The following is a 26,402-nucleotide window of genomic DNA, read 5'->3' as shown; positions in this document are numbered from 1 at the left end:
TGGCTGTGCTGCCCCACGGCCCCTGCGCTCAGTGCCGCTCGTCTCAGCCACGGCTTCCCCGTGCTCAGAGGTTGGTAATGCCATTACACCTCCCCAAGGGCAGCAAGCTCATGTCACAGCATGGCTGGCTCTCTTGGCTCTGTGTCTGTGAGTCTCGTCCTTGTTCCCACTGACAGCCACTCTAACTGGAGTGACGGGGTGCGGGCGTGGGTCGTGTAACGGCGTGTCCCTGTCACTGAGACAGGATCCATCCTGCACCCCCTCAAAACCTCGGGAGGACACAAACCTTGTTCTGCCTTACTGAAAGTAAACCAAAGTATGTAATGGCTGAGCGAGATAAGCAAGTACAATTGGTAACAGATGGTCTCGGGGTTCATTAGCAGAAGGAAAATCTTCCTCTTCAATTTAAGGTAGTCCTCAAATGTTTTGTGGTAGACAACAGATGTCTGCTCAGCCCTCCTGGCTTTCAGGCAACAGCACTAATCCTTCTTCAGGAGCTGGAGCATGTTCTCTGTGGTTCTGTGGCAGTTTGGTGTTGGCCAGGAGTGCCAGTTTGGCCAGAGCCAGGCTGACACCTCTGCTGACAGCCGTGCCCTGGGCGTCCTCCTGGAGCCCCAGAGCAGTGACTGCAGATTTCACAGCCAGGGAGCAGAAGAGTTGCAAAAGGCCTCTGACTTTCTGCTCCCCTTGATTGTGACAGGTCCCTTCTCTCCTCTTCCTCTGCAGACTTTGTGTGTCCCTGTCCCCAGGTGTGAAGTGAGTGTGGGAATTAATTTACATTCATAAACGTCCAGAAAAGTTTGAGCTGTTCCCTGCATGTGTCTGCTAGAAAAAAATACTGAACTCTGTGCTAATTTTGGTAATGGGGGAAAGAATAAAGAAAAAGAGGCTGAGTGTTCATTCTGGAGACTCATTCAGTCCCATGTGATTTTCAGCCCATCACTCCTGACCAGGTTTTCATCTAGAATGCCAAGCAGTGTAGGCAAGAGCATAGCAAAATTGTCCACACACCTCAGTCTCACTGGATCATGACAAAACATTGGAGTTTTCACTCATGCAAAGAGAATTATTCATCTACAGCAAAGTCTGGACGTGCTGGAAGCTCAGTTTAAGTTCCTTAAGTTTCTCAGTTCCTGAGGTGCTGAGCACAGGCCCCATGTGGCACAGCCTGCTCTTTGCTCAGGACCTGGGGGGACACCAGGAGTGTTGTTGTCAGACCCTGGTCCCGTTGGATCCCCAGATCCCACCCTGCCGTCCCTCCTGGCTGCGCCGCTCCTTCAGAGACATTCCTTCCCATCGTTATTTAAAGAGCCTAATAACTGCCTTGAAACAGCTGATTAATGCATAATCTTCATCATGATTACACAGCATTACTGGCATTAATTTGCAAAGCCAGCTAATTATGAAAATAATTGTTGCAGTTCTTCCATTTGAGCAAAATGGAGCCTATCGGCTCGTGCCATTGAGAGCACGAGGGGTGTGACATCAGCTGGCTGAGGGCTGGGCAAGGGGACCCCAGGGGTCCTCTGCAACCCTCAGCAGCAGAGATGGAGCCCTGCAGGGCTGGGCAATTTGCTGCTTAGGGCTGGACACAGCCGTGGGCAACTCCTCAGGGAGTGATGCCAGGCAGGCCCTGGGCAGGAGCCTCACCCGGCTTCACTCACGGACGAGTCAGTGGGTGTAGAAAGTCCACAACAAAACTTTTACACACTACCTAACAACAAATTCCACCCAAGAGAGTAAAACTAAAGGCCCTTTACTGATGTTGTCTCTCTCTAAACCGTTTCTGCCTCTGCCCTGTTTTGGAAGCTGATTCCAGTGTCCTGGAGATGCCTGGATGGTGCTCCCTGGTGCTGATGGCCTTTCCCAGCACTACCTGGCTGGGCAGGTCCCAGCTCCCCAGTCCTTCTTTCCTTCCCTCCTGTGGCTTGGCAGGCAGATGAAGGCGGCCGTGACGAGGTCTGTCACGCTTGGTGACATTCCCTGAGGTTCATGAGAGGATTTGCTGCCTGATTGATCCAGGAAGGGGCCGTGCTGTTCCTTGACCAGGCAGTGCAGCCCATGGACTCCCCACTGCAGCGCCATGTGGTGTTCAGCACATGCTGAGGTTTCAGAATTCAGGTTGAATTTGTTTGCATAGATGTTTTTCCCTGGAAACCCTCTTTTCATGCCTTGTTTGTAGGGCATTTGGTGCAGAGGCATCTGAGACTGGAAATCAGTCTCGTAGGAGATGCCTCACACAAGCTGCTGATGACAGGCTCAAAGGCTTTCGACCCTTATCACTTACTTTTATATACTTTTTGATGGAGTCATCCATTATTATATCTGACTTCTTGGATTTTAAAATCAATCCCAGGCAGGTTAAATAATTATTCAGTTGTCTTTTAGTCTTAAAGCAGACTAATTGCTCTCCAGAGAATGTCAGCCAGCGTATGGGAAAACAGAAAACACACTAATTAGAATCAACTGATGTCAGACTATTTGATGTTATTTTATTTGATGACCCCAATGTTGCTTCTGAGGTGGGGAGTTTTCAGAGCTCAAAATGAGATTCCAGAGCAAATGCCTGAAGCTCCCCTTTGGGTCTAGAGCAGAGAGCAATAGCAGGGCTGGGCTGGGGAAGGAGCCTGGCCTGGTGTGAGGACAGGTTTGGTCACAAAGCACAGAGGGTCTCACTCAGAGTGCCAGAGCTTGAGCCTCTCTTCAGGGTAGAACTGGATCCCAGGGAACACCCAAAATCCCACTGATGCCAATCAGGATAAACCCAAGTCTGCCTGCACCCAGCAGAGCTCACCACGCTCCTCCATCCCCAGGGATGGGGCTGGAACACCTTGGGAAAAGCCCCAGGAGGGAGCCAGAAGGAGGGCTGGGAACCCTTTCCCACTACTCCAGCTAATCCTGGGCTGTGGCTGAGTGCCAGCGCAGTTATTTTTAGCTTTGTCAAGAGCTAAGTCAAGAAAGTCAAAGTATTTTAGGTTTTCACTTTCTCCCTCTTCCCCTTTTTACCAAAACAAACAGCTTCATTCTCAGAAAGAAAATTCCAACAGCCCTCAGCGTGTGGTGTGATCTCTTATCTTCTACTCCTTATAAAATCACGGAGTCATTTAGCTTTGAAGAACAACTATTTCTGATAACACTTTTCTCTCCCCCGCTGACAGTGTTGTTCACACATTTAGACAGCTCTGACAGCCTCTTTCCTTGTGACATCCGGGAAGAATTACCTGGTTTGAGACAGCTCCTGCCGAGGATGGAGCCAGCAGAGCTCCTCTGGGACACCCCTGCTCCCCCTCACAGCCCTCCTGTGCCCAGAGATGTATTTTGGGGCGGGTTTTTCTTTTTTTCTCTGAGATTATAAAATGTTTTTCCTGTTGAGCATCAGGGGTTGCCAGTTGGGCCATGGATTTGTCACCTTCTGAGGACAAATTGCTCTGTTTTGGGGACAGTATCAGCAAATGGGCCATCAGGACAGGTACACAGAATTTAGAGCCTGTTCCTGCAGGATGCCACTTGGCAGGTCCCTGAGCAGAGGATGGAGAGTCCTTCCTCACAGACCTGCCTCCCCAGGAGGGCTTGGAGAGCTGACACTGCTGCTTGGCTGGCCAGGCCAGTGAGGACAATCTCAGTGTCCTGGCCCAGCTCCCCCCAGGGCTGGTGTTAATGCCAATAAAGAGAACTCTGATGGGAAGGGAAGGGAAGGGAAGGAAGGTTCCCTGGAGCAGGAGGCTGTGATTGGGGCTGCACAGGGCCTGGCTGTCCTGTGGGACTGGGGCAGTCTCAGGTGCAATAATAAGGATGCACTGAGAGCAGCAAAACCCAGAAGGCAATAAATATCACAGAAGAAAGGGGGAGAGCAATGACAGATTTATTCACACAAAATCTCCCCTGCACCTTCCCCCAAGGAGCTGCTGCTGGGAAATGCTCCATGAGCTGCTGGAGCTGGAGCTGGAGCTGGTCCTGTGCTCAGTGGGGAGGGGAGCCCCCAGGTCTGGTGTCAGCTGGTGCTTCCCAAACAGAAACAAAACCATCCTCTAAACTGATGAGAGAAGGCTGCAGTGCCAGGAAGGTGGGTGCTCCCACCCTTCCGGAGCCCTTGTCACTCGTGGGGAGCCCTTGTCACTCGTGGGGAGCCCTTGCAGCCGAAGAGGCACAGCAGATCCCCCATCCTGGCCCTCCACAGGCTTCACGGAGCTGTTGGTGTCAGATGGCAGCAGTCTGGGACGTGCCCTGTGGCAGGACCACGGAGCTGCTCCCTGCCAAGGCAGCGAGCACAACTTGCAAACTGATTGAAACAAACCTTCTGGGAAGGAGCTGAAAATAATTCCTGAGGTCTGTCAGCGCGTTCCTGGTTTTGACAGAGTGGTAGGATTTGAGTCCCTGTCCCCTTCAAGTGCTGCTGATCGTGCACTGGCCCTGTCACTTCAGCGTGGCACTGCTTAATGTGATGCAGCACAGCCACGGATCCAAAGCAATTTCAGGCTTCATCAACACGCATCACGCAAGAGAGCCCCTGCGTGGGGCCCGGGGGACGAGCTGGCCCTGCCCACGGGGGCTGCTTGCTCTGGATGCTGATTGCTAAAAACCCAGGAGCAGGATGTGCCTGGATGCAGGGAGAGGATTAACCTGGAGCCGGTGTGTCCGGATCGCTCGTGCTCAGACACTGCCCGTGCTCACTGCACGGCTCTGGTGTGTGAACTGGAGGGGCACTGGCCTGGCCCTGAGCGCTCAGATCCTGCTCCCACCCTGGCAGCTTCCCTGGCTCTCGGCTCCAAGGCATTTGGAGATGGTTTTTCATGCTGCCCCCACGGGCTGACAAAGCCCACCCAGGAGCTTCCCCCACGTCCGTGATGGAGCCGAGTGGGCACCCAGTGCAGCCCTTCTGGGCTCAGGCTCTGGAGGCTCCTGAACTCCCTGGGGTACCTGACTGGATTCACCCCCAGCACCCTTTGGAAGAGGCAGGATGAGGGGCAGGGCAGCTCTCGCCCTGCTTGAATCCCCCCTGAGCTCAGAGGAGGGCCAGGCGCAGGGGGTGACCTGTCCCTGAGGTGGTCGGGAGTTCTCTGTCCCCCCAACACCCCAAAGATGAACAGGAGCATTTCAATCCCAGCTGAACCTGCAGCACAGGGTTCAACATGAGTGGGGATGGTCCTGCTGTCGCCTCCCTGCCCACAGCCCCACCCTGTTCACTCTGGGGGTGTCCTGGGGACCCCCCAGTGGCTGGTGGAGGAGCCAATGGACTGAGCCACATTCCCGGGGCCTCTGATTCCACCACATGGTGCAGCAGGAGGAAGAGCCAGGTACTTGCTGAGTAATGCCAAGAAAATGAATTCAACCAGAAAATCAGATGCGCAAAGCGTGAGCGTGTCCCACAGGGAGGGATTTCCTGCCTGCCAGGACAGAAATCCCAGCCCAGCAGGTCGAGCCATTCCCAGGAGACGGTGTCTCCCTCTTTCCTCGTTTTGTTATTGAATATGCAAAATCCTATTTCCTTTGCTCTGAATTAGGCACTTCATGTCACAGGGGGTGACATTCTTCTCCTGTGTGTAAGCTGCTTAACAGATGAGTAGTCAAGTGGCAAAGAAATACATTATTAAAGCTTCTGGTTAAATTAACTGATTAAAAACACTGGAGCTAAAATGTACATATCAGCACTTTACTGGCACTAAATGAGGAATTAATGGAACATGGCGGGCTGTGTTTTTAATGAACAGCAGATAGGATGGTCTGGAAGGGTTTGTCACTGCTCTCAGGGGTGACCCTCTTGGGTCTGGAAGGGTTTGTCACTGCTCACAGGGGTGACCCTCTTGGGTCTGGAAGGGTTTGTCACTGCTCTCAAGGGTGACCCTCTGCATCCTCGGCCGCGGCACCGCTCGGCCCCGGGGGGCCAGGGCACGGCAGAGCGGGCTGTGGCTTCTGGAGACAAACTTCTCCTCGCTGCAAACCCTCCTCGTGTGGCCTAATTGGCAGCGTTTCCCCTGCCATGCCTCGAACAAGCTGTTGTGGTGTTGCCCGTTTGACATCTGAGGGGGAGCGTTTAGCGCAGCGGCAGAGCGTAACCCCGACCAAGGGAGCGGATCAAAGCGCTAATCTGAGATCAAAAGCCTTCAGTGGTGCTACAGCAGAAATAAATTAAGTTAGCAACAGATTTCTTAATGATATTTAAATTTGTAATTTGCATAATACATGATTAAAATGAAATGGGCTTTTTTTTTTTTTTTTTTTTTTTTAAGCTGGCTCAATTAATTAAAAAAAAAAAAAAGAGAAAGCAGCATCATAATCTCATAGGAACAGATCCCCATCACGATAAAGGCAAGGAAAATGCCACAAAGCTACACAGTAAATGCAAATCTCCCCAAGTGACCTGGGACTTGCAGCCTGAGAACTCCCTGAGGGGCTGATCTCCCAGTGACACCAGTCCCACCATCCCCTCAGTGCTGGGAAAGGCTTCCACAGGCTCAGAGTGGTTTATTTCTCTGCCAAAGGCAGATCTGGCAGCTTGACTCGTCTCACTCTGGGCCCCCTCCCCTGGGCTCCCTGGGATGAACTGCCTGTTCAGATTGGTGTGTGGGCACAGGATTAAACCAGGAACTGATTCAGTGCCAGGGAGGGGCAGCTGGGCTGGACGGTGCCACTGGCACTGGTCACCTCGATGCCAGCCCTGCCCTCCTGCTCCCAAAACCTCCCTGAGACAGTCTAAACTCAGCAGGTGTGTCCTGGAATCCCCAGGGGTAGGATGAGCCATTTTTATGGTGGAGCTCTGGGCTGGTGCTGCTGAGTGTTGGAAACCAAAGCCACTTCCTTGGGGAAAAAAAATTACCTTCCCAGTTCAAGTGGAATTTGTAAATCTCTGAGCTCTGCACTGGGAGAGCCCACTGGCCGTGCACAAACCCACCAAACTGAATTCAAATGCCAATTATTGCATGTTAGTTAAATTCTTCTCAAATATTCACTGCCAAGCCCCAGCTAATAAATGTTAATGCCCACCTGGCATGTAGCATATAATATTAGACTTAAGAAATCTACATTAAATCTCATTCTCCATCCACAGTGTAACCAAACACCAGCAGTCAGCCACTTGTTTCTCACTCTTGCATTGATGCCTCCAAAAACCAGGGCCTTGATTAAGATGATGCATTGAATGGCAAACACAGTTCTGCAAATATTATGACATATTGTTTGTCATCTGCCCTAAATATTTAACAGTTCAGTTTTACAAGGTTTTGGTGCCACATGCTGAGTATTTGGTCCTGATAAATTTGAATTTGACTGATGGGATGGCTTCTGTTCAGAAGCTGAGAGTCCCAAAGCCTTGTCAGGGTCTTTGCTGTTGGCATCCTCTGATTAAAAGAAAGCAGAGAGGGGGGAAAAGCCCACAGAGCACTCTGGGAAAATTGTTTCTGCATAATCCCATCCACTCTCTACAGAAAAACCTTTTTGTAGGAAGAGATCAAAGGTCTGTGATAGATTTCAACAGGTCTCCAGAGCTGTGGGATGCAGAGGGAGCATCGGGAGCAAGGGACTGACCTGCCTGTGCTGCTGGCACCCAGGGCAACCCAAGGTGCAATTGGGAGATCCAGAGATGCTTTTTAGCCTGTTATCTTCTTATTTTAATGTTGTTAAGCAGAGGGAAAACCAGACTTTGCCAGGATGTGGTGCCTGCTGGGCACAGGAGGTGAGGGGGAGCATGGGGGGGCTGCACTGGGACCTGTGAGGGGAAAAAACTCAGGATTTTTTAGAAATTCCTTCACAATCTACCTCAACTGCAGTCTTTTGTGGTGGGGAAGGTCTGCCTGGGGGGGGCATGTTCAATATTTTTTATGAATGGTTATTATTCCCCTCTCTGCCTCCCCCACTGCCAAGGCTGACCCCACTGCCAGGGGGATCCCCCAGGCAGAAGGATCCACTGCCACGCTGACAGAGCTCAGTGTCTGGGCAGGAACTGAATCAAGTGTGTGCTAATGAAGCTGAGTATTCATTATTATGACTGTACACAGTCAGTCACAAATTAAAGTGGGGAAATTATTAATTGGTAGCTCAGAAAAGCGGGAATTTGAAAACCGTTCCAATTCCAGAGGAGGTGGAAGAGGAAAACTTTAATAGTAGATCCAAATTCCATTAAAACTGCCTGTTAGTCACTGTGCAGTGACTCCACACACACCTCTGTCACCTGGGACGGTGGATGTCACTGTGCTGCTGTTGGCTTGGCACTGACCTGACCCCAGAACTGCTCACACTGCTCTGATGGCTTTTGGTAATTTGGAGATTCATCATCATGATCACTGTTTATTTAACACTGAGGACACTGTTTCCTCTCCTCCAGTGTTATGAATTACCAAGGATTATGTGTTCAGTGGCTCCCATTGATTCATGCAGAGCTAATTAATGGGATACATCACCCTATCATAAACATGAGCAATAACTCATGCCTCGTTAGCACCGAGCAGCAAACTGCTCCAGGAGCAGGCAGGTCTGGGCAAGGGTTAATGGGGGAGGATCTACTGACTGAAGTGAAACTTCTTTATTTTTTCTGCAATAGGGCTTTTTCTGCCATTCCTTACATTTTGGGTGTGTTGGTATCTCCTGTGCAATGGTGGTGTGGTATAAACTGAGAGTAGTATAAATTCAATGGAAAAATAGTTTGAAGAACCTTGGGAAAAAGGAATACTGGTGAGCGGGAGATGCAAAAGGAGCTTAACATGGAGCTGAGCTGAATTTGATTTTAATTAAAAAGCATATTGAAGGAAGAGATTTCTGACAGGAAATCTGAGGAATGAAGGGTTCCTATTTCCCACTCTATTTATAAACCAGTGAACACGAGCTGGCATCCTCCTCTCACAAGGGCTCTACAGTAAGCAGATTGTCTGGGGGGAAACCACATAAGTTGGGCAAAACAATCCTCCTCCTCTTCCTCCCGCGCTCGGGACGAGCAGCTGGGGAGAGCCCCAGGGGCCACTGCCAGGGATCAGCCCCTGATCTATCCTCTCACTGACACGTACCTGGTGCAGAACCTGAGTAATGTCTTCAGTGTCAGAGTTAAGGGAGAGAAACTGAGGTTAATAAGTAGAACAGTCCATGTGAATGCAAACAGGGAGAGGATCTGCAGACACCCCTGCAGCCCGAGCCACTGGTGTCCAGGGGGCTGAGACATGTAAGATATTGAAAGGCTGTTTGGAAAAAGTGCTTCTGGCATCTTCTGGCCCAGCAGTAGGTGGGACTGTGCTGGGCAGCAGCACGAGAATCTGATGAGCCAAAGTCGGGTCACTGCCAAACTGAAAATGCAAACACGTCAGTCCCAGTAACATCCCAGCAAGGGGGCTGGACTGGGGGCACTGGAGTCCAGCACTGCAGGTCCTGCCCTGAGCTGTGCTCTCCTACAGCTGGCACTGAGCTGGGCTGTTGTGCCAGGGGGAGTGTGTGCAGGCTTTGGGGTGTTCCCTTAATTCCAATCAACTGGTAAGCACTGGCTGTAATGAGGATACACGAGGCAGCACAGAAATCAATGGCAGTGTTTCTGCTCCTGCTGTGATCCTTGCTGCTGAAATGTAGGACGAGTGCAGAAAAGATCTGGAACTAAAGCAAAGTGAGATGGGGTCTGACCTTGCCCCCTCACTGCTGCCCCAGCAGAGCCTTTGGGGCAGGAGAGTGGCAGCTGCTGGGGTGTCCCAGCTGTGGAGGTGACCTTGCCTTCTCCAGAGCAGGGAGCAGTGGGGATGGATCTCCAGGCTTTGCTCAGGTCTCTCCTGGGCAAATACTTGCAAGAAATGCAGTGTGAATTATTTTACTTCTTAAATACTGTTTATGGAAATACCTCAAGGCCTGACCTAAGTCACGCCTCACCAGACAAGCAGTTGGGATAACCCAACCACTTGCCTTTGTAGTAGAAAGAGAATCCTACAGCTTTATAATGTAGAGAGAAAAAGCAGACACCAGCTAGGAAGGGAGAAGGGATGGGACTGTTAGAGCTTGCAGGCAGAAGGATTAAGACCCTTTAGGAAGATGGTTCTTTACTCAAGATCAGCACTGAGTTTGGGTCCTGGGTGCCCTGGCTCAGCAGGGATCCTCTCCCTCCTGGCAGGTGGGAAGGAGATGCTAGCTAGAGGTCCAGGCATGATCCTTTCCCATCTTGCAGTAATAAAATGCTTCTTCCCTGGTAAACAGGAGTTAATTTGGGTGCATTCGAGCTCTGTGTTCAGTTCTGTGGATTTGGGAGTCTTCTGGAAGCATTCATGTTGAACTAACAAATTTTTATTAATGCTTTCAAATGGAGATGAAAATGATGTGTTATCTCAGAGCTGTCAGGCTTGATGAAGCCAAAAATCCCACAGCTTCAACCTTTGCTCCTCCTGCTTGGTGTAGCTGAGCCTTAATGCAGTAAATGATCCCACAGTCCCCCTGGAGATGAAGGCAAACCCTGACTGGATTAGCACGTGGAACTGTTTACTGCAGCTGGGCTTTCTGCTGCAGGAGCTGCTCTGACTTCATTCATGACCGTGCTGTTACAGCAAGTGAATGGTCTGGGAGAGGAGTTCCACCAGGCCGTGTCCTTCCCCAATCCGTGTCCTTCCCCAATCCGTGTCCTTCCCCAGGCCGTGTCCTTCCCCAATCCATGTCCTTCCTCAGTCCATGTCCTTCCCCAGTCCATGTCCTTCCCCAATCCATGTCCTTCCTCAGTCCATGTCCTTCCCCAGTCCATGTCCTTCCCCAAACCATGTCCTTCCCCAATCCGTGTCCTTCCTCAGTCCATGTCCTTCCCCAGTCCATGTCCTTCCCCAAACCATGTCCTTCCCCAATCCGTGTCCTTCCCCAGGCCGTGTCCTTCCTCAGTCCATGTCTTTCCCCAGTCCGTGTCCTTCCCCAGGCCGTGTCCTTCCCCAGGCCGTGTCCTTCCCCAATCCGTGTCCTTCCCCAGGCCGTGTCCCCGTGCCTGGGGGTCCCGCTCAGAGGGGTGGGCAGTCCCACAGCAGTGTGTGCAGCCATGTGTGTGCTCAGGTGTTGCTTTGTCTTCTCAACAGATTTTGCTGCTAATAACGCTATTTTTAGCTTCCCCTCCCAGAACTCATCCAAGAAGGGATTGCTGATCTCAAGTACATCTTGCTGGCAAACCTGAAACATATTCTTACAGAGTAAATGGCATGAATATAAGAAACTTATTTTTTCCTTGAGAGTTCTTCAAATAATCCTTGCTTTGAAGTGCTGAAACAAAGGTACACAAAGGTCTGGCTCTGCAGGAGGAACGAAAGTGAAAGGTCACAGGGAGAACATGAGGGTTGTCTGTGGAGCTAAAGGGATAAACACAAAGGCCTTTCTGAACTTCTCCTCTTGCTGCTCACCCACTCCCACTGGAAACGCTTTTCTGGAAGGAGGGGAGGAGGCTTTTCACTGTTCTGAATCTTTCTGCAAATTTTCATTTTTAAAGTGGAATCAGATACTAATAACTGTGCCTTTTCCTGGCTTAATAACAAGGAGTCCTCCAATGTCAAAGCAGTATTAAAACCAAGGGGGCCAATTCACTCCCCAGGTTTTCCTGTGACCTTTCCAGTCTGCACTGAGCTACACTTTGTATAAACAGACTAAAATAATAGTGAAGGATGAGGGTTGGTTCTTTAGTTTAGAAGCAAAAAAGGCTTTGCTTAGACAAACACAGCAAGCACGTGCAGAAAGGTCAGAAAGTGAGCTCTGGAGGCAGAGCAGGGGTTGGAATTAAACCTGAACTGACCTCTCAGAGCCCCCAGCCCAGCTGGCCAGGCCAGCACCCCCCATCTCCTGGGCTTTGCCCTCAGGGTGGGTCTCAGCCCAGCTCTTTGGGACTGAGCTCAGCTCTCCAGGTGAGTGGGGCAGGTTCTCCAGGTGTCCCCACACGCCCACCCTGCACTGGGTGGGATTGTCCAAGCCAGGCCCCCCCTCAGCCGTGGCACAGCTGTGTCCTACTTGTGTCCCCTGTGCCACGTGCTGCCTGTGCCACTTAATGAGGAGGCATTTTAGGGCAGAGCACCAGGGACCTGCTTTAATTAGCAGGTTACAAGGTATTTGGGCTTAAATTAACTTTGGCTCCGTGTCCCTGCCCTGACGCAAGCTCGGTTAAAGCTGCAGGTGAGGGTGCAGCCCCGACAGGCCGTGGGTGAGAGGCTGTGGCTGCACCTGCAAACACCACGGGCTGCTGGGACATCCTCCATGGGTCTGGAAAAATAAACACTTCCAGTGTCCACTCAGTGCTTCTGGGCAGGCTTTGGGCAGGGGGGCAGAGCATAAACGTGGCCATAAAAGCATCATAACATCACACAGCTCAGTGACAACATGTTGTCTAATTATGGAAAGCTCAGAGACACCCTGCAGAAGAGATAAAGTGGAAATGTAGGTCTGGGGATGGATCCAGGATGAATCCTGAGGAGACTGGGTAAAAGAAGTGGGTATTAATGAGTAGCACAGAAATAAGGACTTGAGGAAATTCAACCATAAAAAGACGGGGAAAAGGGATTGTCCCTATAACTAGGAAAGAGCTAAAACAACAGACCAAAAGGGAGACATAAAGCTGGAAATTGGGTAATAAATCTCTGCCCTCATCAAAGAAGAGACAGTTCTATTGGAAAATAAAAATAACATTCTAGAACACAACAAAGTGGAATTTATAGTCCAATTAAAAATGCACGACTGAAAAAAACCCAAACCTCAGATACTTTTTTTCTGATTTAGGTAGAATGCAGTGAGAACACAGCATATGGCAGGGGCAGGGGACTATTGGAGACAGCAGGAACAGAACAGGCTGAATGCAGAAGCAATTCAGGACTGCTGGGTGCCTCTGAGAAGGTTTGCAAAGTCACAGACTTTGGCCTCGAGCGAGGAGATGGAGCCCAGGAGGAGATGGGCTGGCCTGTGCTGGGCTCAGGTGTGCAGGGGACGCCTCTATGACGTGACAGGACAGGGGGGGAATCTTGGGGGTGTAAACCTGATGCTTTAAAACCATTGGGAGATGCCAGGGGAGCCTGGGGACAGGCTAGGGGATTGCAGCTGTAGGGGTGCCAGCACAGGAGGCTGTAACAGGGTCAGGAGCAGCCCTGATGCTCTCGTAAGGAAATGCTGTGCCACAGCATTTATGTGGCTACAAATCCAACAGAACAGCCCAGTGACAACAGATTGTCTCATTATAGAGCCCATGAAGACATCTTCATGCATCATAAAAAGCAGAAGTGCAGATCTGAGGATGAACCTCTAAAAAACCCAAGAACACGGAAAAGGGGGAGAAGCATCAATGCTGCCCAGGGAGGGCACGTCCCTCTCCTGCAGGGCTGTGTTGGCACTGGGGAGCACACAGGGGTCCTGGCAGACCTTCAGAGGGGACAGAATCCCCATGTCCATGCAGGGAGGGAGAGAGGGAAGCAAACACTGTTACCATCACAAACACTCCTGGAAACTCAGCACAGCTTTTGCATGAGCAGCGAAAGCCACAGTGGCCACACAAACCATCTGGAGCTCCCTGTGGGGATTCAATAAACTCCTGCAAATTGCTTCAGACATTTTCCACTCTCTCCACTCATTTTATGTGCAGAGTTCAGCGAGACACTGTTTCCTATTCAAACACCACTTGTCACTTATATTTGGGTCGTTTTTCTTCTCTCTGCCAGGACTTTGTTTTTCAGGCTCTTGAGTTTCTCACGTCCTTCCCCACCAGCCCTCGGTGTGGAGGGGCCGTGCACAGCTCAGGGCAGAGCCCTGCAGCCCATCCCAGTGTGGGGTACCCAGTGTGAGGGACAGTGCTGTCATTGTCCCTCCTGTCCTGCTCTGTCCTGCCCAGCTCCAGCCCTGCTGCAGTGCAAGTGGCCTTGCCAGCAGCACCAGCTGGTCACCACCTCCTGCCTGTCTGCTGCTTATCAGGAGTCCAGCCACAGACACTCACAGTGAATTCCAGCAGTGAATTATGATATAAAAATAAGCACAGGCCTGATTGTTCCCTTTGTCTGCTTTTTGCAAACAGATGCTCCATTATTTATTGAGCCTGTTCTCTAACTCCACTGACACGTATGGGGTACGGGTATTTTAGATTTACAGGCACTCTTGTGTTTTCCTTTTTAAAGTGCACCCTTTAAAATGCCCAGTGTGTGCTCTGTTACCGTCACCCTCTCCCCAGGCAGTGCCAGAAGAGCTTTGTTTCCCAACCCTCGACCTCGATGGAGGCAAAGCGTGTCGGTGTCTGTCACGGCCTTCCCACCTGGTGCTCAGGGGTTCTTCTCAAGGAAGGGCAAACTTTGCTGTGCTGACCCAGAGTCTGGCAGTTTTCTGCCAGCCAGTGTGGAAATGGCTGCAGGGATGGTCAGTGATCCCTGGCTGTGTCATCTCACAACCTACAGAAGGCTGAACCAGTGCGTGTTCTCTGCCCTTTTAATGACCAGTGTGGATCGTGCCTGTGTGCATTTGCTCAGCTGCAGGTTTCTGTGACTGCAGTTCACACAATGACAGAATTAACTTGTGTCAAACATTCTGTCCCTCGTCTGTCTGCAGCCACTGCATGTGCATGGCAAGCAGATTCATCACAACAGTGAGTTTTACATAGGGAATATTTGGAAATGTTGTGCCTGCCAGGGTTGTTGTGCACACAGGAGACAGAACAGAGTCCCTGTCTGCTCATCATGCTGCTTGTGACATTCTCAAAGCTCAGCCCTGTCCCATCTACCAATACTGCAGGAGTGTGTCCTGAATAAGGGGATTTGGTGAAGTTCTGCAGCACTCAGCAATTGCAGCTCCCAGGGATACAGAGCAGCAATTTCCCTGATGTTCCTTGTCATTTCAGGTTTCATTTCCAAAGAAACTTGAAGGAAAATTTAGCACAAATGACTCTGTATTTGCCTCCCATCAGAGTGAAATTGTATGATAGCTTCTATTTGATTTCTGCATCAAACCCCGTGTCTTTGTTGAGTACTTTTTGGATGGATCCCACTAAATAGGAAGGAAATGCAGGGGCAAAATCCAGCTTTGAATCACTCTTGGCGAGGTTGGCTCAGTCCAGCTCTCCAGCCAGAGGAGATGGAGGACACGTCCTTCCTGAGCTCCTCTCAGCTGCAGTCAGAGCTTGTCCTGAGCTGAGGTGGCTGTGGTGCCTCTCCAGATCCCTGCAGCTCCCCCCGTTTGGCCAGGAGATGCCTGTGCAGGAGCCTGTGGGAATGGAAAGAGCCCAGGCAAGGAACACCGACCCAGGACAGCTCTGTGCTGCTGCTGCCAAATCTAGGTTTGTTCTGCTTCCAAAATTATAACACAACAACTTTTCTAAAGATCTTGGTGCCAGACTTCTCTTCCCTGGGTGCTTCAAAGGAGAAAGCTCCTTTTCTTCAGACCTCGCTGAGGTCACCGAGGCTCTGGCACAACAACACTGCCTGGCTTTCAAGAGCATTTCCAATTAACACGAGCTCTAATGAGAGCACGTGATCACAGGTGCCTGACTGCCACGGGGCTGCTCAGAGACGCTGCCTGCAAATAGCTGTGCCTTCAGAAAACTGGCTAAAAACGCCTTTGTGTGCACCTTAGTCTGTGATGGACCTTCCAGCTGTGCAGTCACCAGGGGACAGTGTCTGGTTAGTTGTGAGGGAAGAAGAAACCTCTTTGCCCTGCAGGGGCTGGGACTGGTCCCAGGCAGCAGAAGTCAAGCAGCAGCTGCTGTCTGATCATTCCCTCAGCCCTTGGAAGGTCAGGCAGCAACCATCTACTTGGTTATTTCCCTTGGCCTGAAAGACTTTGACTTCTCTAAATCAAATTGAAGTCTTCTAAATGATGTGCAGATCTGCATGGCTGGTGTTCCTTTAGTGTCTGGTTGAGAGGGGAACTCCAGCCTCTCCCAAGAGCCACAGATCACCCAAGCTGGGCCACTTTAGTTGTTTTGATAGCCAGGAAAAAAGTCAGTGCAAATTCAATAGTGACCAGAGTTTGATAGTCATGTATTAGATTTGTGTCCTAGAAAAGCAAGTAAAGAGTACCTTTTCTTATTAAGTGTCCCTATAGCACAGAATATCCCAGAGTGAATTCACTGGGCTGATTCAATTGGAAATAATGTTTTCAAAAACAAGATGCATCTGTTCTCACCTCCCCTAATGCAATTATTTAGTGCCCTACTATTATACTGCTGCAAGAAATAAGATTCACTGGATGCTAAAAATGACACCAAAAATTGATTCAGGCAGAGGAAGTGTGTCTGGGGCACCAGTGGTGACCCGAGCAGCTGTGCCACACTAGCACACTTCATGGGAACTTCTTTTTATAGCAGCAGCAGTAACTGCTCCACAAATGTGCTGCTCTTTTTTGTTCCCAGGCAGCTAAAGATGGGCATTGTTTGGAGCTCTTGGTGCAGGAACACGGAGGACGTGCTAGTTCCCAGTGATGGGAAGGGCTGGGGAGGGGACAAGAGTGATTAAACCAAATAGAGCAGAGAAGAAATAGCCCTTGAGTCCCTTTTGTTCCAGAATCCCATTTCTCATGTTGGTGTCCAGACCCATGGGGGTTCTGACACTTTCTTTCCACTGTAAAAACCAGAGACATCCCTCGCTCTCAGAACTGTGTGAACTCTCCACTCATACCACAGAACCCTCCCAGGTTATGTCATTTCTAGGAAGGCCTCACAGTTATTCTTACAGTGATCTCTTTTTTCTCTAAACTTAGACAAGAAAGCAAGAAATGCCAAACTGCCCCTTTAGTCCCCTGTGGGTGTGTGACCAGCCCTGTCCACGCTCTGCCTGTGCCTGGCTGAAGCCCCCAGAGTGTTTGCCGTGTGCCAAGGCAGCAGGCAGCCCTGTGGAGGGGAGGAGGCAGCTGGCAGAGCTGCTGCCAGCTCCTGGCTCAGGGGGTGGTGCACAGACCATCCCTGGCGCTCCCACCCCAGCGTGTGCCCTCCTGCCACTTGGCACAGGCCTGTTTTTGCTGATGGCAATTATCAGTGCTTTCATCTGTGCTGCTGGTGGAACTGCTCCACAGTCCCACCACTCCACACCCTGGAGGGGACACGGACCCAGCGAGGAGCTACTGGCAGAGACTCTTCCCTGTGCTTTCTCCAGGGCAGTCCTGTCTCCCAGGGCCCCTCCAGCCCCAGCGTTAGTGGAGGGCAGCAAAGCAGCTCTGAGAGCCTGCAAAAGCATCTGTTGTGGTCCAATTTCTCCTCTTTTAAACCTCCTCCAGGATGCCTCCAGCATTTCTTAGTGGGAGCTGCAGAAAGCTTTCAACAGCCACGGTAAATTCAGTGTCGGGATTTAAAGGCAGCGGGCGCGGGGTCCTGGCGTACCTGGCTGAGAACAGGCTCCATTTGCTTTGCTCTCTGCAAGCCCACTCCAGCAGTGCTGTTCTGAACAACACGCCAGTTCCTGGAATCTCAGACACAGGCTGAGATTGCAGTGTTTTTAAGACATAATGAAAAAGGTAATTTTCCAGCCTCCCTGCAATCTTCATCATTGGGGAGGTATTTTGTGCAATTTTCAGTACTAGCTGTAATCACACTCCCAGATGATAGCACTGGGGGTTCTTTGAACCCTGCCATGCTTTGGACCCTCAGGAAAAGGAAAGGAAAAGGGAGCACAGCCATAGAAGTCCCATCCCTGCTGGGGCTGCCCACGTACAAACCCCACGCCGAGGGCACAGCGCGTCACCAAGGCAAAGGCTGGCACAACACCCAGATTTGAATCCCTGCTCACAAAGGGAGAAGTTAAAAAAGAGATCAGAGGTGACTGGATCCCTCAGAAGTGCCGGCACACAGAGCAGACATCCCGTGAAGGGGACACCGACACGTCCCTGGTGACACCCCACGGTCTGTTTGCTCCTCTGCTGTGCTGCTGCTCCAGGGGACAGACCCACAGCTCTGAAAGGATGGCAGTGCTCATCATCATTTCAGCTGGCTTAGTTGCTATGCAGTGAAGGGGACACGCAGTCCTCTGATGTCCAGTGCCTTTGAACACATAATGGGCCTTGGAAAAGCTCCTGCTTGGGGGCGACTCTGCAGCACTGGCTTTGTCTGGGATGGATTTGCCGGAGCCGAGGGCGGAGGGGGAGCAGACCAGGCTTTATGGAGGAGATGAGGGCTGGCATGTGAGGTGCAACTCTGAAGGCTGATTCTCCCCCTGGTTCTGGCAGCCCCTTTGGACAGGGGTTGGGTCAGGAGGGCTCAGGAGCAGTGCTGTGGCTGCCCTGTGGGTCTCCAGTGGCACGAGGCAGCTGAGCTCCCGCCCTGCCACTCTGCCTCCCCCCGCAGACTCAGGGTGGTGGAAGAGGATGTTTCAGACTTGTGGGACGAGATGTGAGAAGAGCTGTGAGGAGCAGGTTGCTAATGTCTGAATATGTATATGTGTGGGGTATTAATAACAGAACAGTGCTCCAACAGCAGCTCTTTAGTCAGGAGCTCCCAGCAGCGAGGCTGCCTGGGATGAGCTCTGTCTCCTGACACTGCAGTGCTGACTCGATGGGTGCCCCTGAGTGGGATGCTGAGGGGTAACACAGAACAGCACAGGGCCTGTAATGCACTTGCAGCAGCAGCTGATGCAAAGGAAGTGCAAAGTTGTGTTCCTGGCAGAACAGAGCCCAGGAGTCCAGGCATCAGCCTCGGCCGCGCTCATGAAATAAAAACAGGCTCTTGTGCTACATGCCAGGAGCCATTAGCCAGAGAGCAAGTGATCTACAGAACCATCTGTGAGGAGAGCACAGCTCAGAGAGGAGGGAGCAGCAGCTCATCTGCCATCATTCACTTCATCAGGACGTCTCTCACAGCCTCACTGCCTCGTGCTTCCAGCGTGAGGGCTTGTGATAGATATTCGCAGGCAACAGGACACAAACAAGCTGTAATGCTCAATCAGATGATGTTAAGGATTTCAAGGAAAACAGAAATGAGAATGTCAAACCTGTTAAGCTGTGGAGTGCTTTCACCAGAACGTGGGCAGAGGGACTCCAGGAGATTGTTTAAAAATAGGAGCCAGGGGAGATTGCTCTCACAATGGCACCATTCTGGTGCCGAAGCCCCGCTGGGGCACGGTGCACGCTGCTTTTTATAGATCTCAAAAGAAAAACTAAATCATGTGATGCTGAATTTATGAACCCACTCAAAAAGCAGGGCCTCAAAACTCAGCTCAGTCATCTGAAGTTCAGCCTTTCTAGTGTCTGTGTCATTGCTCTGAGAGCCTGAACAAAGAGGCAGACGAGGGAGGTGAGGCACAAGCAGCCTCATCCAAGGCCTGGGGCCTCTTAATGTTGTTTTTACCTGTGCAAAGACAGCAAAGGACACTTATACCTTGGAAAGGCAGCATCTTGCACCCTTTCTGCATCTCTTAAGTACAGATCTCATCAGCGCTCAGGGAACAGCAGCCTGACTGCCTGTGCTGCCTCTGCGTGTGGCTCAGCTGGCTGGGGCTGCTCAGCTCAGGGGGCTGCTCAGTTCAGGGGGGTTGCTCAGCTCAGGGGGCTGCTCAGCTCAGGGGGGGCTGCTCAGCTCAGGGGGTTGCTCAGTTCAGGGGACTGTTCAGCTCAGGGGGCTGCCCTTGGCTAAAGCACAGCCCGGGGAGAAGCTGCTGATCTCCCCAAAGAATGGGAGGAGTAGTGAGTGCTAGGAGAAGGCTCAGGAACTTTACATGTTGAAGGAGCAGTTGTTTCTCTTCCAGGAGGTTGCATCTGCTTGATGCCAAATCAATACTAACGTTAATATGAATATTAATGGGTGCTGAGGTTGGTCTTGTGCGTGCAGGAGGGAGCTGCACTGAGCACCCTGTGTGGCTTTGAGCTGGATAAAAAGCACCTCCTTATGCAGAAATCCCAAAGGAGCAGAACTCAGCCCCTCTGGCAGTGCAGGGAAGTGGAGATTCTGCAGATCCTCAGCAGCTGCAAAACCCCCGGGGCCGGGGAGTGGGGATGGGCTCCAGTGCTGGGAAAGGCAGGGAAACAAAAACCTCGGTCCCATAAAAAGTCGTAACATTCACCTTATAAAACACACAAACTCAGTGATTTAAAGGGGGGAAAACTACTATTTGTTTCCAAATTTACAGGCAATAACACTTGATTTAGATCCCTGTCTGCCTCCTGTATAGACTGCAGTATAATTTAAAGGACAATAAAGTCTGACGCCGTAACACCATCACCGCAATAAATCAGGCCAGCTACCACCACTCAGAGCAGAAATTATTAATCTGGGTTCCAAATGATATGCCTGCATATTGCTTATTTGAGCTGTTTATGCAGCAAGCTGAGATAGCACTTTCCCTCGTTATTATTTTTTACTTTTGCAGTGAAATACCGTCCCCTCCTACCAGTGGGGCATTTATTACCCAATATATGGGGGGGCAGCCAAGTGTGTTGTGTGGAGCATCCGACATGGACACGACTTCCCAGCGTCCACGATGCCTTTCTAGGACGTTCTCAGAGCTGAGGGCACCAACTCATCCCCAGCTAGCAGGTGGCACTGGTGTGTGGCACTGGTGTGTAGCACTGGTGTGTGGCACTGGCGTGCACTGGGCAGGCTTGCCAACTGAATTGGGAACAGGGTGGTGCCATCCAGGGGGTCTGTCTGCAGCCAGGGACCACAGACCACCTCCGTGCTTTCCCAGAGCCCCCAAACAAACACCATTTCACAGCTGAAATCACCCTGTGCAGGGACCGTGCCCGTGGGACCCACACCAATCCTGGGCACATCAAACCTGCTCCTCTGGTCCGTGGGGTCCCTGCCCTGCTTGGTGATTCCCAGGGGCTGTGGTAATGACATCTCTGATGGGAGACCTTCATCCCACACACCCCATCCTGACACTCCACACTGGTACATTTTCTCTCTTCCTGCTGGAAGCAAATGTGTCCCTAATAGTGCAAATTGCTGCAGAAGTGTTAATGAAACACGTTGCAGCTGTAAAGTCGTAAGAAATCTGTTACAATAAACTGTGTTTCTATTTCCCTGTTTCCGATCAGACTCAGGGAGCTGAACGGGTCGTGTTTGTGTGTGGCTTGTTAAGAAGTTAAAATACCAAGAGGAAGAGCTGTTTGATTGTTTATTCTGCCTTTCTCGAGGGAAGGCATGGCAAGTGGGAAAGGTCTGGTTGGGATGGAGGTGTCTGTCTGTCTGTGGGTTCCTCAGCAGTGGCTTTCTTTCCCCCCAAATCCTAAATATCCCTGTTCCTTAACAGGGAACCTCTTCCAGCAGTTAAATATTCTCACCTTTAGGAAAATGTTCTTAGTTCATAATTTATATCTCACGTTTTTCATGCCTTAGAGTGGGTTCAAAAATCTTGTTGATGACAAATGTTGAAGTCAGCTACGAATTCTGTTTGCAGCTTCCCTCTTTATGCCATAGGAACTTTCCGAGGGGGAAAAGCAAGAGCCACAAATGTTAAGATTAAAAGATCCCCGTAAATGCTGTTTGATTCATCCTCCCATCATTCCTGGAAAAATGTATTGAACTGTACCATAGTTTGCTGTCCGTGAGGCTTTCAGAGGAAATCTTGAAACACTTAAAATCTGTTTGTTTCTGATAGAAACTGCAGGTCAGATGGTTGTGCTGCAAAAGGTATTTTGCCACCTGGGCAAAAAGCTCCTTTGATTTTTGGAAAGGCCCATCCTCGTGCTGCGGGGATGAGCAGTAACTGTGTGGTGGAACCGTTCGGGATCCCTCGGCAGGCGAGGTCTGTGTGCGTGTCTGATCTCCCACCACTTGGTGCCAGTGGAGATGAAAGCTTTGTCTTCTCCCATGCTGGAATAGCTCGTTCCTGCTCACATCTGTTTTCCCCAGTTTATTCCAAATGACAATGGGATTAACATATATAATGGCAAGTGAAAATCTGATTTAAAATGCTTTCCATAAACTTCCTGTCGAAAAGACTCTGCTCTGTCCCTTCCAATTAGCTTTTTGGTTTTGTCAGAGTTAATTGCAGAGTTGTCAGTGTGACAATCTGTGGTACAACAGGGAGGAGACTGAGGCAGCAGCCAAAGGAAGTGAATTATTCAGAGATGTGCATTTCTCCAGGGGAGCCAGGTGATGTCTGTTCGTGCCCGAGACCTCAGAAGACCCCGAGAAAACTCGGGAGCGGGTGCAAGCCTGTCACGATGTGCCGGTCCCAGATGAGGTTTGTCCATCAGCAGGTCCCCGTGCCCCGGCAGGAGCAGCCCGGACAGAGCGGGCAGAGCCCCCCGGCCCCCCCAGCCGCTCCCCCCCGGCTCCTGAGCCCCCTCCTCACCAGCCAGCCCGCTCTGCCCTGCCCGTGGGGGCCCCATCCTGCACGGGTCACCTGCCGGAGCCCGGCGGGGCAGGGTCCCCATCACCGCACGGCCCGCCGTGTCTTTGTTATGCAAATGTCCCAGCGCCGCACAATTTAAATAGCACTTCCAGAAAAATTAAGTATGTTCATTGACACAGTGAAATGTTTTCACCCTCCACGTAACCTTCACAGTTTCTGTACAAAATCTATCAGTCAGTAAACTATTCATCTGCGAATGCTTACCAATTATTATGCTAATGCATTACAATACATTACAGTGAATTCTTTTTAAATGCCAGGAAATGCAGCTGTCTGGCATCCTACCTCGCCTGTATTATGCAGCTATCAATAAACAGCAGAGCATTTGCAACTGGATTTTGACTGCTTTGTCAGAACTCTGCAAAAAAATTCTTATCATTTAATATTATGAAGAAATTCTGGAATTGAAGTGGTGTAATGTATTCTCCAGGCAGGGGGCTGAAGAATGGCCCATCAGCACAGAGAGAGCCGTGTCAGGGGTGTGCTCTGAGCAGGGACACGAGGTGTGTGGCACAGGGTGTGGGGGCCGTGGGAGCCCAGAGGTGCAGCATGCTCTGATGTGGAACTGCTCCTCAAGTCTCACTCTTTTTGGTGCTGAGTGATCCTAAAACTTCCCCTTGCATATGTAGACTGGATGGAGATACCGGGTTGTGTCCTGAGTTTGGCATATTAGTAGTTCACACTGAGATGATTCCTTCCCAAGACTATGGGAGCTGCTTCCAGGTACTGAAAGGAACTCTCTTTTGTTGCCTGATAGAGGAAATATTCAATATTAATATAAATTTGGCTGCCCTCTAAATCACCCAGGGATGATATGATAAAAATCCCAATTTATTATCTGGAATTACTATCTCTTGTTGGAAAGATGAAATTGCTTAGTCTGTGTGTTTTAGATTTCATTGCATTTTTAGTGCCCTGCCTGTGCTGAGCGTGAGCAGAGCAGCGAGCACCCAAGTTTGCCTTCCCAGCAGCACTTTCTGTTCCCTTCTCTGAGAACATGTGCCAGTCCCCACCCAGCCCCTCGCAGGGCTGTGCTGTGTAGGCTCCCAGAAATGTACATACTTGGTATTTTTAAACCTTTGCAATTGCATAATAGTGTAATGAATTCATTTATTCCTCTGTAGCACGACAGGGTTGTGGGGACTGTGCAGACATGGGGGCTGCAGAACCGTCTGGGCTCCGAGGGGCCCTGCCCAGCAGGCTCTGGATCCCTGGAGGACAGGCCAAGCCTGGCTGCACTCAGGGCTCTGTCAGAGATGATAATCACATCCTCGAGGCAGAGGAGATCTCCATTTTCTCCAGGAGGTACCGCCTGGGGCCAGGAAATGCTGCCAGAGCCTGGTGTCCCGTGGAGCAGAGCTGGCTGAGCACGGAGCTGGCCCCCAGCCGGACCTGCCAAGCATTCCCAGCTGGCAGGAGGTGGGCATGGAGCAGAGCAGGGGCACTGGCACTGCCACAGAAGCAAACCTGTCTGTGGGTACCAGCTCCAGCATTCCAGCAGCCCTGCCTCCCCTCCGGTCCCTGCTCCAGGGATGATCAGGGTGCAGCCAGACCCTCATCCTCCCTGCAGCACCCAGCAGTCAGGGATGTTCTGCAGGGCCCCTCTCGCCATCAGCCCCGTGGCTCCTACCCCTCCTCACCCTTTCAGATGAAGGGGAATTGTCTCAGTGTGGCAGATGGTTGGGAAATCTAAATCAAAAATGCAAAGCAAAAAAATGCAGCTAGAGGCACCCATCAAAACTTCTCTGGTTCCTCTGTTTGTCTTTTCTCAGAAGCTAATATCCATGAATTTGGTTATTAGAGTCATAATGTTATAATTATTTCATTTAATTCTCTAATTATCCCTTGTGATTAATCCTGACCATAGCAGGAATGTCTGTGAGTCTGGAAGGCATGTTCCAACAGATTCTGCATTATGAATGTTAATTTGACTTAACAAGGATGAGAGCCAGAGGAAAAGAAACCAAAAAGCATGAGGACTGCTGCTGAGTGAGGTCAGGGTCTTTTCCTGCCCGTTTTTGGTAGTAACTGGGCCAGGAGCCCCAGTTTTGGCTGGAGTGGATTCCATGACTTTGGTGCAGTGTTGGGAATTGTGTGTCTGGGGGGGAAGCTGTGCAGAAGATGTGAGGGGGGAGAGAGGTGGCACAGGCTTTGACAGCCCCGTGTCCATGTGTTGTGTCCACGTGAAGTGTTGCTCCTGCTGTAAATGTCCATGGGCAGAGTGTGAGCCCATGAGTGGCACAAACGTTCTCCTGCACCTCTTTGTTCCCACTGACCTGTGGCAGATGTATCTGGTGTAGAGTTTCACTTTGGTGATATTTCAGTGCCTGTTTGAGAGCTGTCTGAGCCCACCATCCTATCCCATTTCCCCTTGTTTCATCAGCTGCACAGTTCTCCTGAATCCATTTGCTTCAGTTGGTTCCAAAATGAGCTGTGTTGTTTTGCAATGAAAGTTACCAGGGATAGACAAATTACCCAAATTTACTAAATAGTGTAAACCACCTGTGTACACAAACTCACTTCTCCTGTAAACAGAGGAACACCTGACAGTGTCTGGCTTTCAAGGGTCTGCAAATGCTGTTCTCTCAGTATTTCTTCAGGTGCCTGCAGACGTTTGCACATCGGTCTCCCTGGGGCTGGGAACTCCAGGAGTGCAGGGATAGAGCTCAGTGTCTAATTTTAGGTACTGAAATGGGAAAGATTCAGCCAGATGTGACAAAGTCTCCTGCACAGCCTGCGGTGGGAATTGAGGCTCGGCAGAACCTCCCGAGGGGCTCCCGTGTCCCCTGGGTGGCTGAGGGCAAACAGGGAATTGCCTCGGGCTGGATTGCAGATACATAAATCAGTGTTCCCTGATCTGACCCACACATTTGGTCACAGTTTAGTTCCCCTTGCAGTAAGGCCACAGTGAGTGGATCTGTCACCTCTGCACTGCACCCACCGCTGCCCACCAGCTGCAGCATGTCTGTGCACCCCGAGCTCCTGCCCCTCCCCTCCCACCTCTGGCAGCATTTCAGCTCCCTCAGGTACAAACTGGATCTGCAGGGCAGTGCTCCTGGCTGGAGCAGCTGGGCCTCTTCCCACTGGAGTGGTTCCCCTTCGGGGCAGTCCATGGAGAAGGTGGAGCCATTCAGGCTGCGGTGCCACCTCCTCCTTAGCACGGACAGAGCCAGACAGAGATCCAGATGCTGAGCAGCTGCAGAGGGCACACACAGCTGGCGCAGGGCAGGCTGGTGGGAAGAGACTGTGCAGGGACAGGCGGGCAGCTCCTGGTCCCTGCCGAGCTCTGCTCTGTGTTTTCCTGCCCAGGACTCAGCTGGCAGAAAGATGATCCCATTTCCACTGGAAAGTTCACACCTGACAAAATACTTTGCTGGGCTGTCTCAGGTATCCTGGGGCTTGTGGAAGCGCTGCAGGAGCAGGGAAGGTTGGTGGAGGCACTTGCTGCTCTTGGTGGTGCTGTGAAGGACATGCTGGGCAGTGCCTCTGAGGGAAGTGCTGGCAGATGCTTTTCAGATGGAGCCACATCAAGTTCCCCAGAAGGAGCAAAGCTCATCCTCTGTGAGCAGCACCATCCCCTGGGCTGCCCATTGAAGCTGTGGGGAGTTCCCAGGAAGGAGCCACCGAGGACGTGGCTGCAGCTCAAGCCCCGAGTCCAGAGCAGCCCCGCTCGGGAGCCAAGGCCCCTTTGCCGTGTCTCTGGCAGCCAATTCCTCATCTCCAGTGCCACAGTCTGCTCCTAATTCAGCCGTTCAGGGGTTGTTGAAGGAAATGATGCAGCAATGTCCTCTCAGAGGGAGTCTCAGAAACAATATTCTAAGAGGCTGGAGAAAATTAATGCAGCAGCGTGGTGTTTACCAGCCCCTGTCACTGCCCATGCCTGAAGGACTGACTATTAACACCTGGTCAATAAGATGATCCTTCTCTACGGATTTTTTTAAAAGGCATCAAGGATGATATTGAGGAGCGTGAAAATAATCTGATTAGTATGATGTCTCCTTGAAACATTTCTGAAACGTGTGAAGTGTTACTTTTACTGCAGGGTACTTTTCCGTCACAAAGTGAAAATCGAGGTGCAGAACAACACAAAAAGCAGAGATCCTTACCACACAGGAATAATGAGGCCATAAAACCAAACAATAAAGTTAAATAATTTACCATAAATATAGAAAACTCTGAAAT

At 50.9% G+C, this 26,402-nt stretch overlaps 1 protein-coding gene across 1 annotated transcript in view; it reads right to left on the bottom strand.

The window, feature by feature from the left end:
• Window positions 1-26,402, bottom strand: part of GRIK3 (glutamate ionotropic receptor kainate type subunit 3) — an 81,255-nt gene that overhangs the window by 39,671 nt on the left and 15,182 nt on the right. The window lies entirely within an intron of this gene.

Source organism: Empidonax traillii, unplaced genomic scaffold, assembly GCF_003031625.1.
Source record: "Empidonax traillii isolate 1590-97213 ecotype Southwest subspecies unplaced genomic scaffold, ASM303162v1 scaffold192:size804837, whole genome shotgun sequence".
NCBI lineage: Eukaryota > Metazoa > Chordata > Aves > Passeriformes > Tyrannidae > Empidonax > Empidonax traillii.
Note: the sequence above shows the minus strand (reverse complement) of the source record. Positions and strands in the feature narration are given on the sequence as shown.